This window comes from Halichoerus grypus, chromosome 6 (assembly GCF_964656455.1).
Source record: "Halichoerus grypus chromosome 6, mHalGry1.hap1.1, whole genome shotgun sequence".
NCBI lineage: Eukaryota > Metazoa > Chordata > Mammalia > Carnivora > Phocidae > Halichoerus > Halichoerus grypus.
In genome coordinates, this window is record NC_135717.1 from 114,514,071 (window position 1) to 114,525,482 (window position 11,412).

Consider the following 11,412-nt stretch of genomic DNA (forward strand, 5'->3'; position numbering starts at 1 on the left):
CAGAATGTTCGCATGCTGACCAGAAGGTCCTGGCAGGAAGATGGAGAGGAAAGACGCAAAGGAGAGAGGGGTTAACCCACCCTCAGGTGCGCGCGGCTTCCCCCCAACAGGGATGAGGGCGACCTTGCCCCTAGACCCAGACCCAGGCACCTGGCCCCTCCCCGGAGTGGGATGGAGGGGCGGTGCCCAAGGCCTGGGGTAAAGGAAGCTGGGAGGAGAGGGCCCGTCTTGCCCTGGAAATAGAAAACTGACCCTGGTAACTCAGTAACTCCTGGAGAGGGGGGCAAAGGCACCAGCAGACTCTGAAGGAGCAAAAATCATCTGTCCCACTTGGGCGGTGAGGCAGATCCAACGGGGGGCGGAGAGGTCCGGCCTGTGGTCGCTCAGCCCCCAGCACCCCTCCTCGGCCCACAGGGCAAGCACTGTTCCTCTCAGGCTTACTCTGCGCCCCACCCCACCCCCAGCCCCGCCAGGAGCAGTGGAGCCTGGGAGGCAGAGCATCGTCAAGCCGAGGTCACGCACGCGGTGCCTAGGCCAGCCAGCTCGGTTCCCTCTGCCCCACAGCCACTGCCTGCTCCGGGCCCCAGGCAAGCTCACCACGCAGACAGACGGACAGATGGACAGGGCAGCGCCCCACCGAGCCCCGGCCAGGCAGAGGAGCCTGAGTACAGGGTTCTGTTCGACCCCACAGGCCACTCCCTCTCCAGTCACCCCAGCTGCTCAAGTCCTAACTCACCATCCAGCCCCCAGGAGACAGGCCTCCGTCTTCTGAGGTCCCGAAGCTTGTGCCACGTACCTAACCCCCCCACCCTGGCTAGATTACAGCTTCCTCAGGCGGCCTCACAGCATCTGTGATGGACTGAGGGGTGGGCTGCCTTGGGAGTGCAGAAGCTGCTGACAGGATCTGGGCCTTCTCCCTTTTAGCTTCAGCACCTCTGTCCTCTCTCACCTTGGGGCGAAGGCTGCCCAGGCTCACCTCGAAGATCACATCTCATGGGCCCACAATGGCAGGAGATGAGCGAGGCTCTGGGTTCAGCTCCCAGGTCTGCCCCTCCTCCGCGGCAGGCCTTGTCTGAGGAAAGCAGGGGTTTGAGCGAAAGAAGGTGCCAGGCTCCAGAGAAGGGGGTTGGGCCCCTCTCTGCTGGGGAGGAAAAGAAGGTGAGAATCACTGACCTGGGAAGTTTCCATGAACGCTGGCTATGGGGGAGAAGGGAGGGAGAGGGCAGCAGGAGCAGGGCCAAGCGCAGGGGGAGGGAAGCAACCTCACAAAGTGGTTTCCTTACCATAAACTTCTAATTGAATCCCATGGTAAACAGACACGCTGGACCTGACCTGAGGAATGAGAAGGGCTGGGCACCGCTCGCACCGAGGACATCAGAAGAGGTAGAGGTGTTTGGAGCAAGGGGAATCATGGGCTGGACCACTGGGGGCGCTGATCCTGGGCGAGGGGGAGGCAGCTTGTCCAGATGGAACACAAAAGCTGTGCCCACCCCCGCCCCCTCTGCCTCCCAGCACGGAAGTGTGGTCTGGCTATGGGTGCACAGCGAATGTGAGTGAGAGGGAAGGGGTCGTGGGGGGTTCCTTGGGAGCCCCGAGATCTGTACCAGCTGCTGACTCAACCATTCCCCCCCACCCCACAACACCTCTTTCCTAAGCTGATGGGAACAAAGCGGCCGCAAGTTTCCAGTTGTAAAAATCGGGGAGGAGCCATCAAGAACAAAGATCAAGGCTTTGGATTTTCCATGACACTTGGGCAGGGGCGGGGGCACCTGGCCTATCTGGCACAGTTCCCATGGCCCATGCCCTCTGGGAAGCAGGAAGCTGCCATGCGGGCATGGGGCAGTGCCGGCCTCACCATCCGTGCGGTGCCCTCTCCTGGGGTGGCCTTGGCAGGAGGCAAGCTGACCTTGCAGTTTGTCCGGTGCAGTGTCTTCTGAACCCTGGGCCTTTCCAGCCCCAATTCCTCCAAGCTCTCTGAGACCGGACAGCCTCAGAGGCCAGGAGCTCACCCCGCAGCTGCTGCGCCTACAGCACTAGGCAGAGGTCAAGGCTCAGGAGGGAGAAAGGGAAAGAGATGGAGACAGTGGACTTTGGGGTGGGTGGGGTTGGAGGGTGGCTGGAGGTGAAAAGGCAGCTGGGAGGGGGCTGCGTCCCAGGGTCAGGCCAGTCTCCTGGTCCTGTTGCTCCCCTTGCACCATACTCCCCACCTCAGGAAGACTGGGCGAGCTGGGACACAGAGGGGCCAACCCTGTTAGACACATGATGGTACATCTGTTTAGTGGAGTGCTCTTCAGCTGTTATAAAAAAGTGAAATAAATCCATACATACTGACAGGGAAGATGACCAAAGTACAGTCAGTGAAAAAAAGTTGAAAAACAATATGTAGATTCTGATGCTATTTTGTTAGAAATAATTATTAATTAACAACTATTAATTAATTAACAACAGTTGCCTTTAGATATGTAAATCTAAGTAACTATTTGAATGTGCTTAGAACAGTACGGAAGAAGTACGGAAGAACACATGGCAAATGGTTAAAAGAAATTATGTCTGGGATCACTTGGATTAGAATTAGAAAAAAGGAGAGACTTTTGTATTTGAAATTTCTATGACTACAATGAATAATTTTTAATGAAAAGAAAAAAGCTGAGGGTGGGGGGAATGGTTCCGAGCAGTCCAGGTGTGCAGATCGAGCTGGGCGTGCAGACATGCCCGGTGCACACATACTCACACGCATGTGCTCACACCAACCACACCTGGCCCACCAAGGAGGACACACCTGGTAAGTCTGGCAACGACTTGGGCACACCTGGCTCAGGAATATCCTCATGGTGCCGGGCTCCCTTGGCATGTGTCAGGCAGGGCCCTTTCTAGGCATCCATCCCATCCCAGATGGACTTCTCGCTAGAGGGTAGCTTCCCTAACTTCCAGCTACTCTCCCCTGGGCCTCCATCTTTTCTTGCCAGGTACCCATACAGCAGGGCCCTAGGGATCCAGGAGGGGAGCATCTGGCTTGGCTTCGAAGAGGGCCTCCCCCTGCTCTGGGCACTGGGGTGCCGCTCTCCAACACCGGGGTTGTCCCAGGGATTCTGATTTGACTAAGAAACCTCTTCAGGCATCAGCCAATCCAAAGATGCTCCTGGTTGTCCGCTAACTGGTTGGGTGGCCTTAGACTTGTTATCTAACCTTTCTGAGCCTCAGTTTTCTCATCTGTAAAGTGGGAATAATAAGGTTACTGTGAACCTCAAAGATGATACTATCTAAAAAGAGTAAATGCTTTGGAAGATAAACAAGGAAATGATGATCACAAAGGTCAGGAGACAGTTCCTTCCGGGGTGGAGGGGTGGGGCTGATGAGGGAGGCACGCAGTTCTTCTGGGGTGCTGATGGTATTCTATCTCTCGACCTGGCCTGTGGAAACATGGGTCTGTGATTTAAATTATTTATTGAATTCTACATATGTGTTCAGTAGAAGTATATTACTTTTCCTAATAAGAAAAAAATGCTTTGCAAAGTTTCATGTTCAGTATAAACATAAAATTGTATTAGGAAGTACAAATTCCCATTCTCATACCCCCTGAGAAGCCTCTGGGACTCTTAAATTTTGCTCTGGTCCAAGTTAGCCAAGCAGTAAGGATCACCTAAGCAGTGACGATTTCAGTTACAAATTTAGACCTGCGTTGTCTTCCTTGCCAGGGGAGAACTAGGAGGGCAGATAGGCCTCAGGGGTGTACATCATTATGAGGGAGGTCTTGAACACAGCTGTCAGTCCACTCACAGTCCTGAGCCGGCTCTTCCCCATGGTTCCTCACCCCTGCAGACTGCTGAGCACTGCGGGCACATCCTCCCACCCAGACTTCCTGGCCAGAGTAATCCTCACCCTGCAAGGAGCCAAGCGCTCTGAAACTCAGACGACCTCCTTTCCACCGCCACCCACCACCCCTTATTCCTCAACAGCCTGGCCACTTCCTTGTCCTGCTCGGCTGGCACCCCACCTCACACCTGAAAAGGCAGACCACCAGCCCCCAGCCTCTCCTACCCCTGCTCCTGGCTCCCCGAGACTGCGAGGCCCTCTTCCCCCCATAGCTCCACAAGGCTCCAGAGCCCAGTCTGCACAGGGGCATCACCCCCCTTACGGACTCCAGTGGAGGGAGCCCTCCGGAGAACCTGGCGTGGAGGGCAGGACCTCCCTGCCCGCCCAGGCCTGAGACCCCATGCTGGGTCCCCCCCCCCCGGCCACCCACACCCGATGGCACCAGGCAGCCCTCAGGGCCAAGCCCACCCTCCCATCAGAGGCCACAGGAATTTCCATGTGGGTCTGGCCAGGGGCACTGCCGAGTGGCTGTCCATTCCCTACCCTCACATCTGACTTGCTCCCTGTCTCTTTCTGACTTGGCTTCTGTTCAACTCTGTGATTTACTTTCTCTCCCATCCCTGAATTTCTGTGGGTCTCTGTCTCAGCCATCCCCACCCCCCGGCCAGCATAGGGGCAGCGTGAACCTTCCATCTGTGTGTGGGGCAGCCTGTGGCCCCTGCTTCTGGCCCTTGGCCTGGGCCTCTGCCAGCTGAGGAGGTCGCCCTGGCTGAGACCCCACCCCCCAGTGGGGAGGTGACTAAGGTGACAATTTTGGAAAAGAGCCTGTGGACCTCAGAGGCAGAACAGAACTGAGAGGGAAGAGGCCGCTGATGAAGCTGGAGTTGTGGGAGGATGGCACTTCTCTTTGAAGTTCAGGAGCACGGGGTGTGGTTGGGGGGAATGAAAAGCAACTGGGGTGCGTGGGGGCTCTCTGAGATATTGTGTAACAAAGGCTGAGAAGGAAGTCGAGCTCTGAAGTAAAACAGGTCTTGGGCGAAATAAGGGTGGATTTCAGGGATAGGGTCTGATATTAAGTTCTTTTCAGTGTCTAACCTCAATCCTGCCTGCTGCAGAGCCAACTCTTTCCATCTGTTTAGTTCTTGCATCTTCAGAATTCATGCGCGACATAAAGCGAAAGCCAATGCAAGAGGTGCTTGTGAGCGGCAGGAGCCTCTCTCCTCAGCCTGGGAAGCCACCAGGGTGTCGCCTCCCACTCCCAATCACCTGATAGCTCCCCAGTCCTTGGCACGACCCGGAGACCAAGCTGTGGGCAGTGGCAGCTTCAAGTCACTTAGACAATCTTCCTTTCACTAGTTTATTTATTATTCTTTTCCCACCTCTCCACCCCTTCCCCACCAGCTGCTTAAAATATTTTTTCAAACAGAAAAATCCAACCACAGCTGGAAACCAACCCTAAAGTTAGTGGAGAACGTGGGAGCTGCCAGGGAAAATTGTCGGAGTTGGGGCGGGGCTGTGAGAGGAAGGGCCCCAGCCACGGAGACAGCCCCAGGGGCTGCAGAGGGCGCGGGGGGGGGGGGGGGGGGGGAGGGGGGGGAAGAGGCCACTCAGGTCCCATCATCGTTCCACAGTCTGCAAGGACCTGCTGGGGCGGGGGCGGGGGGAGGCACAAATTGGCTTAAGTAAAAGAGGAGGACCCTCCCCTCAAGGAGCTGTGGGCTTAAGGAGGAGGTAGGGCACAGATGCGAGCATACCAATGACAACAGCCTCCATTGAGAGAGGATTTCCTGCGCACAAGGTGCTGGTCTAAGCACTTCACACGCATCCACTCACTCAAAGCCCTATCAACCCTGTAAGGAAGGTACTATTGTTATGCCCATCTTGCGGAGGAGCAAACTGAGGCACACGGAAGTTAAGAAACTCACACACACCATACAACTGGTATAACAGTCGGGCTCTGTGCCCAGGGGGCCCCGAATCCAAGCTCTCGGGCCCTGGGCTATGGTGCCTCTCCAGCAAGGCGAGAGGCAAAAACCCCCGGGGGAGAGAAGTATAAACAAATTAACGTGAGATCGTCCCTGGCAGAGGGTCAGGACTGAAGTGCTTCAGGGAGGAAGTAACACATGTGCTGCTTCTGGAAGGAGAGCGGGACTGAGGGCCTAAGCTCAGGGGCAGGGACACACCGTAAGAGCAGAGAAAGCGGAGGCACGAGCAGAGGCAGAAACAGGACCCAAGAGGCCCAGCTCCCAACGTATGGCGCCCATGACGCAAGAGGCTGACCTCACAGCAGCCCAGGGCTGAGACAAGGATGCCAGGCCGCCACTGTGGACAGTGATCCGGATTCCCGCTCCATCTCTCCAGCACCCTCGGCTGCTTCTCTCCTCTGACACCTCCCTTACCTGCCCGGGTCTCTCACTCTCACTCTTGGTACTGTCCTCTACAAACCTGTCCATAAGGAGGGGGGAAAGACAAAACAAGAACACTCAAAAACTCTTTATAATACAAATGTTTGGTGCCATTTAAGTTAGACAAAAATCACCAAGCTCTCTTGGTTGGGACGGATGGCCCACTAGAGTGGCCACACAGCCACATGGCCCAAAGACCCCAAGAGATACGGTAGTGGGTCAGTGGACTGGACCCTCCTCCCTGCCCTGCCTCTACTTGTCTCTGTGACCTTTACCAGGTCACTTGGCGTCTCTGGGCCTCAGTTCTCTCTCTGGATCTGTCTGGTGTGCTCCCTTTCAGATCCAAAAGCCCTGTGAGCTCAGAGTCCCTGGGTCCTCTTGTCCACACCTAAGGACTTGGAATGACCAGCTGGGGGGATGCTCCAAGCTAGTCCAAAGATGGCGACAGTACTGCCAGGACACAGATCTAGCTCTTCTCCCATATGCCTTCAACCGTAAGCTTCTTAGGGCCGGCTGATAGAGAATCACCATCATGACGATAGCTGTGATTTATTGAATGCTTACCACCTGATAGAGTCTGTCATGGAATAACTTATTGCATCATTTTAACAATGCTGCACATGAGGAACCTGAGGTACGGAAGGGGTTAAGGTCAGTACCCAAGGTCTCACAGCTAGTGAGAGGCTGAGCCAGGATTCCCATGCAGCAGTATGGCTCCAGAAGCCACTGGAAGGAGGCAGGTGCCGGGCTTTCATGGAGGACATGGGGAGCACCTGACGGGTGGGGACTACGTCCTGTTCGTCACTGTCTCCCAGGACCCCAGACTCCCTGAAAGATTGGGTTGGGCTTCACGGGCATGGGGTAGAGCAGGGAGACAGAGCTGTGAGTTCTAACGAGTTGCTAGTGTCCAGGAATTTGTGCAAACTAGCTGCCCCCATGCCCATCATGTGAGGGGCTCTGAGCCCATTCCCAGCTCTGAACCAGTTCGGCCCCAGCCATAGCCACCAGCTGCAAGCCCCTATCTGTCCCAAGGTGGGCCTTGCTGTCCCATCTGGCCAGTCAGTCCCAGGCCTGCTGCTGCAGTAACCCAGCTTTGGGTGGGCTCCTTCCCTTAGAAGCTGGCCGCCTCCTGGACCCTTCTGTGGAGGAGAACAACGCCAAACCTCTGCAGGTTTTAAGGCTGAGCCTCAAGGGGAAGAGAACTTCCAGGGTGGAGGCCTGGGGTGCTGGGCCTCCCGCGCCCCCTGGCGGAAGGAACAGAGCTGTGCCCAGGCCTGTACTGCCACCTAAGTGCCCCCTTCCCTCCCCTCTCCTGCCCTCTGTCCTCTCTCCTTCTGCCTCTAGTCATTCACCTTGACTGCACGTCCACTGGGTACCAAGCACATGCCATGAGATGGGGACACAAAATGTGTCCTGTGACTATGACACTGTCCCTGCCCTAAGGTGCCTCCCCCCACACTCATTCACTCATTTCACTCAACAAAATATTTAGGCAGCTCCTACTCTCTGCCAGGCTTTCTTCTAGGCTTCAGGGACACCATCCCTGCCCTCTGGGAGTGTACAGGACATCCACCCTGGTTCACAGGCAGTTATCATAAAGCGGGGAGAGCACAGGGGCTGGAGACGAGTCCCACGGACGGATGGGATGGCGGCGGCACTGACGCTGAGTGGGGTGTGTACGGGGACAGCGGGAGATCGGTTTGCAGGGAAGATTGCAGAGTGGCATCGGGGCTAGGCTTGGATGGCATGGAGGATGTCTCTGGGTGCAGGAAATGGGGTGTGGAGTGGGGTGGGGCAGGGAGAAAAGAATGTCCTACACAAAGAGGACAGAATGAGCAAGCACATACAGTGCTGGCATGTTCAGGGAGCTGCAAATAGTCCTCTGTGGTCAGAGTGTGTGGTTAGTGGGAAGAGAGCAGCAGGAGAGTGGAGAGGGCCTTGCAAGCTCTGGAAGGGGTTTGGGTCTTTTTCTGAAGCCTGTGAGGAGCCTCTGAAGGTTTTAAGAAACAGGACGTCGGGGTGGCTCAGCCGGTTGGGCGTCTGCCTTTGGCTCAGGCCATGATCCCAGTGTCCTAGGATCAAGCCCCACATCGGGCTCCCTGCTCAGCGGGGAGCCTGCTTCTCCCTCCACCCCCTCCCACCACCCAGGCCACTTGTGCTGGCTCTCTCTCACTCACTCTCTCGCAAAAATAAATAAATAAAATCTTAAAAAAAAAAAAAAAAGAAACAGAATGACATGACTCCACTGGCATTTTATTAAAGGACCACAAGAGTAGACCACTCCCTTAATGGAGTGTGGGGGAAGAGCCGGAAGGGCAGGTGGCCAGACATGGTGTGGTGTTCAGATTCCAGCTGGGTGACATTGGGCAAGTCATTTCACTTCTTCGAGCCACAGATGCCCCATCCATCAAATGGGAGTGTTGATACCCAGCCCGCAGAGTTGTTGAGAGAACCAACCGTGAAGCTAGTGCTTACTACAGTGCCTGAAAGATACTCAGGAAACTATTACTTTTTTTTTTTTTAAGGCAGGAAACCTACTAAGAAGGCCATTGCATTGCCTCGGCAAAAGATGGACACGGCCTGACTGTAGATGGAGAGGAGAAGACACCAAAAGCAATTTCAGATGGTTGACTTTTGGGATGGGGTTGAGTATGCATTTTGTTTTTTCTCAAATCCTCTTGGAGCTCACCTCGGCCGTCTGTCCTCAGGCTCTGCCCTGGGGCTCCCTCACTCCTCGCCCACGGGTTTCACTGCCTGCTTTGCACGGGGCGTCCACTCATTCACGGCTCGTCCCTCTTCCATTCGTCTGGTGGGTCTCAGATAGAGGCTACTGGGGGCAGAGGCTCAATGCCCAGCACAGCGGCATACGCAGACAAGAGTTTAACGGCAGTTTCTGACAACAATCAGGTGTGGATCTGTTTGGCCACCAGGGTTGCCCCTGAGGCTGGCACAGGCGGGGGAGAGAAAGGCAGTGCTGGGGGAGGTTGACCAGGAAGACTGGCTGACTCCTGCTCGCCTTCCGTCAAACACTTGCTGAGGAGTTAAAATCCAGCAAGCCCACCCTCGGCTTCCTGATTCCCCGGCCTCGGCAACTTCCTCCCACATCTGGCCTGAGGCCGCCAGCTCCCAACACAGTGTCCATTCAGGAGGTCCAGAACCTCCAGGCAGGGGTGCCGAGGGATGGCAGGTCCTGGAGCGGTGGAGGCCAGGCATGTACGTCACGGGCTTATAGCACGCACAGGCGTGACTCAGCGCGTGTTCCTCGGAGGTTGTCAGCGGGGGAGGGCCTTTTGGCATTTACTAAGGCCCAAGATCCCCACAGCCCTCACACGGACCCTGGGGACAGTTGTTACCAGTGTCCGCGGGCTAGGTATTCGTCTCCTCAATCTGCAAGTCCCCCTACAAGGGAATCTGGTTCTGGTGTTTGTTTTAAGACGTTAGCTTGTGTTTCAGTTTTCCTTGTACAACAGTCCTGCCTTCCAAAGAGATAACGGTCCTTTGGGTTTCTTTGATTTCTGTGGGGTGGAAATAGTTCTTAAAAGATTGCTTTAAGCAAATCCCCTCAGCTGTCTTTATTCAATGGCTCAGCTCTCTGGAGAGATGACACCGGGTGTTCCTGAAGTGCCATTGAGGGGAAAGGGGAGATCATGGGGAGGGCAGGGAGAGACGCGGCCTGCGCCAGGCAGGAGAGGGAGCTCTGGCCGACCAGCCTGCTGGACGGTCCATGAGGATTTGAGACCTAGGCCCTGGCATCGCCGTAGGGAACGGCTGCACCAGGCCCTGGGCCTGCCGGTCCCTGGGCACCAGCTCCGCCAGCCCAGGCAAAGATGCCCGCGGCCCAGGAAAGCAGTCACATCCCCCAAACCAGAGGCCCGTGGCACTCTGTACGAGGACAGGACGAGAGAGCGTGACACGGTGCTGGCCTGCTTCCAGGGCTCAATGAAGCAAGTGCCGACTCTTTCACATACCAGGTGTCACTTAACTTCAAGCAAGTTCTCGGGAGTGTGAATAAAGGGAGCAGAATGAAGACCTTGAAGAGTGCTCCTAGCTCTACACCCTCAGCCTCCATGTCAGTGCGGAGGGAGGTTACCAGAGTCCTACACGCTCCCCTGCACGGTCCTGGCCGTGGGTGTGAGGGGAGGGTACGGGGCTGAGCAGAGCTGGTCCCCCACCTCCCCCTCTCCCTCGGGGCCTTTCAGGAGAGCAGCCCCTGGACCTCTACCGCCCTCAGCCTGGGAGGCCAGGGCTACCTAGAGCACATGGAGACACTGGGAGTGCAGGGATCCCCAGGTGGCCCCACTGTGCCCTGGCCCACCCGGAGAGCCCCAGTGAGCTCATGTCTGCAGTGACCTCACTGCTCATAACCAGGATGGTGAGACAAACCTGGAAGCCAGGCAAAGGTGAGAAGTGATGGGTGGCTCCTCAGGAATGTGCTGCCCAATTAAAACTGCCTCCCGGATGGCACGGGCGGCTGCTGGGACTACTCCCCCAGGCAGTGCTGGCCAGCCTTCAGGCTGAGCCATCCTGCAAGCATTTATCAAGAGCCTACTATGCAGATGTCGAGCTGGGAGCTGGGGAGATGAGGAGATAGAAGAGCCACACTGGAGAGCGTAGTCTATCTGTCCCAGACACACTGTCAGAAGCAGATTGTCAGAAAGCCTCAGGGGTTCTGCTGGCTGAGTCCCCAGCCCCCTTCACAGCCCCTACCAACCCAAAGTCCTTTCTATCCTCACCACAGGCCCAAGTGCTTAGCCTGTTCCCTACCCTTTTCGAAGCATCCACAGCCCTCCATCTTGCTCTGGTCTCCACCTCCTCTTAAGCTGGTATAAATCAGGCTGCTGCCTCTTCACCCTCCCTGCTCCTGGGACAGCCTGGACCCTCTGTAATGTCCATCTGTAGTGTGGACATCAGTCCTTGGCAGGGTTCCAACAGAGGCCGCAAGGTGAGGCAACACCGTATGACAAGAGGATGGGCTCATACCCCAGATTCCCCAGGTGAATTCCCTGTCAGAAGTGGGTCCTCAGACAAGAAAGCTGAACTTGGAAGAAAGGCCTCACACAGGAAAGAGGCCTCCCTCCTACTAAGAGCAGATGTTAGGGGCGCCTGGGTGGCTCAGTCGTTAAGCATCTGCCTTCGGCTCAGGTCATGATCCCAGGGTCCTGGGATCGAGCCCCGCATCGGGCTCTCTGCTCAG

At 56.2% G+C, this 11,412-nt stretch overlaps 1 long non-coding RNA gene across 1 annotated transcript in view; it reads left to right on the forward strand.

Annotated features, from left to right (window-relative positions):
* Positions 1–5,412, forward strand: part of LOC144382367 (uncharacterized) — a 422,766-nt gene extending 417,354 nt beyond the window's left edge. The window contains exon 2 of the long non-coding RNA XR_013449178.1: positions 5,366–5,412. This is a non-coding gene — a long non-coding RNA (uncharacterized LOC144382367). The remainder of the gene's footprint in view (positions 1–5,365) is intronic.
* Positions 5,413–11,412: the final 6,000 nt, after the last annotated feature.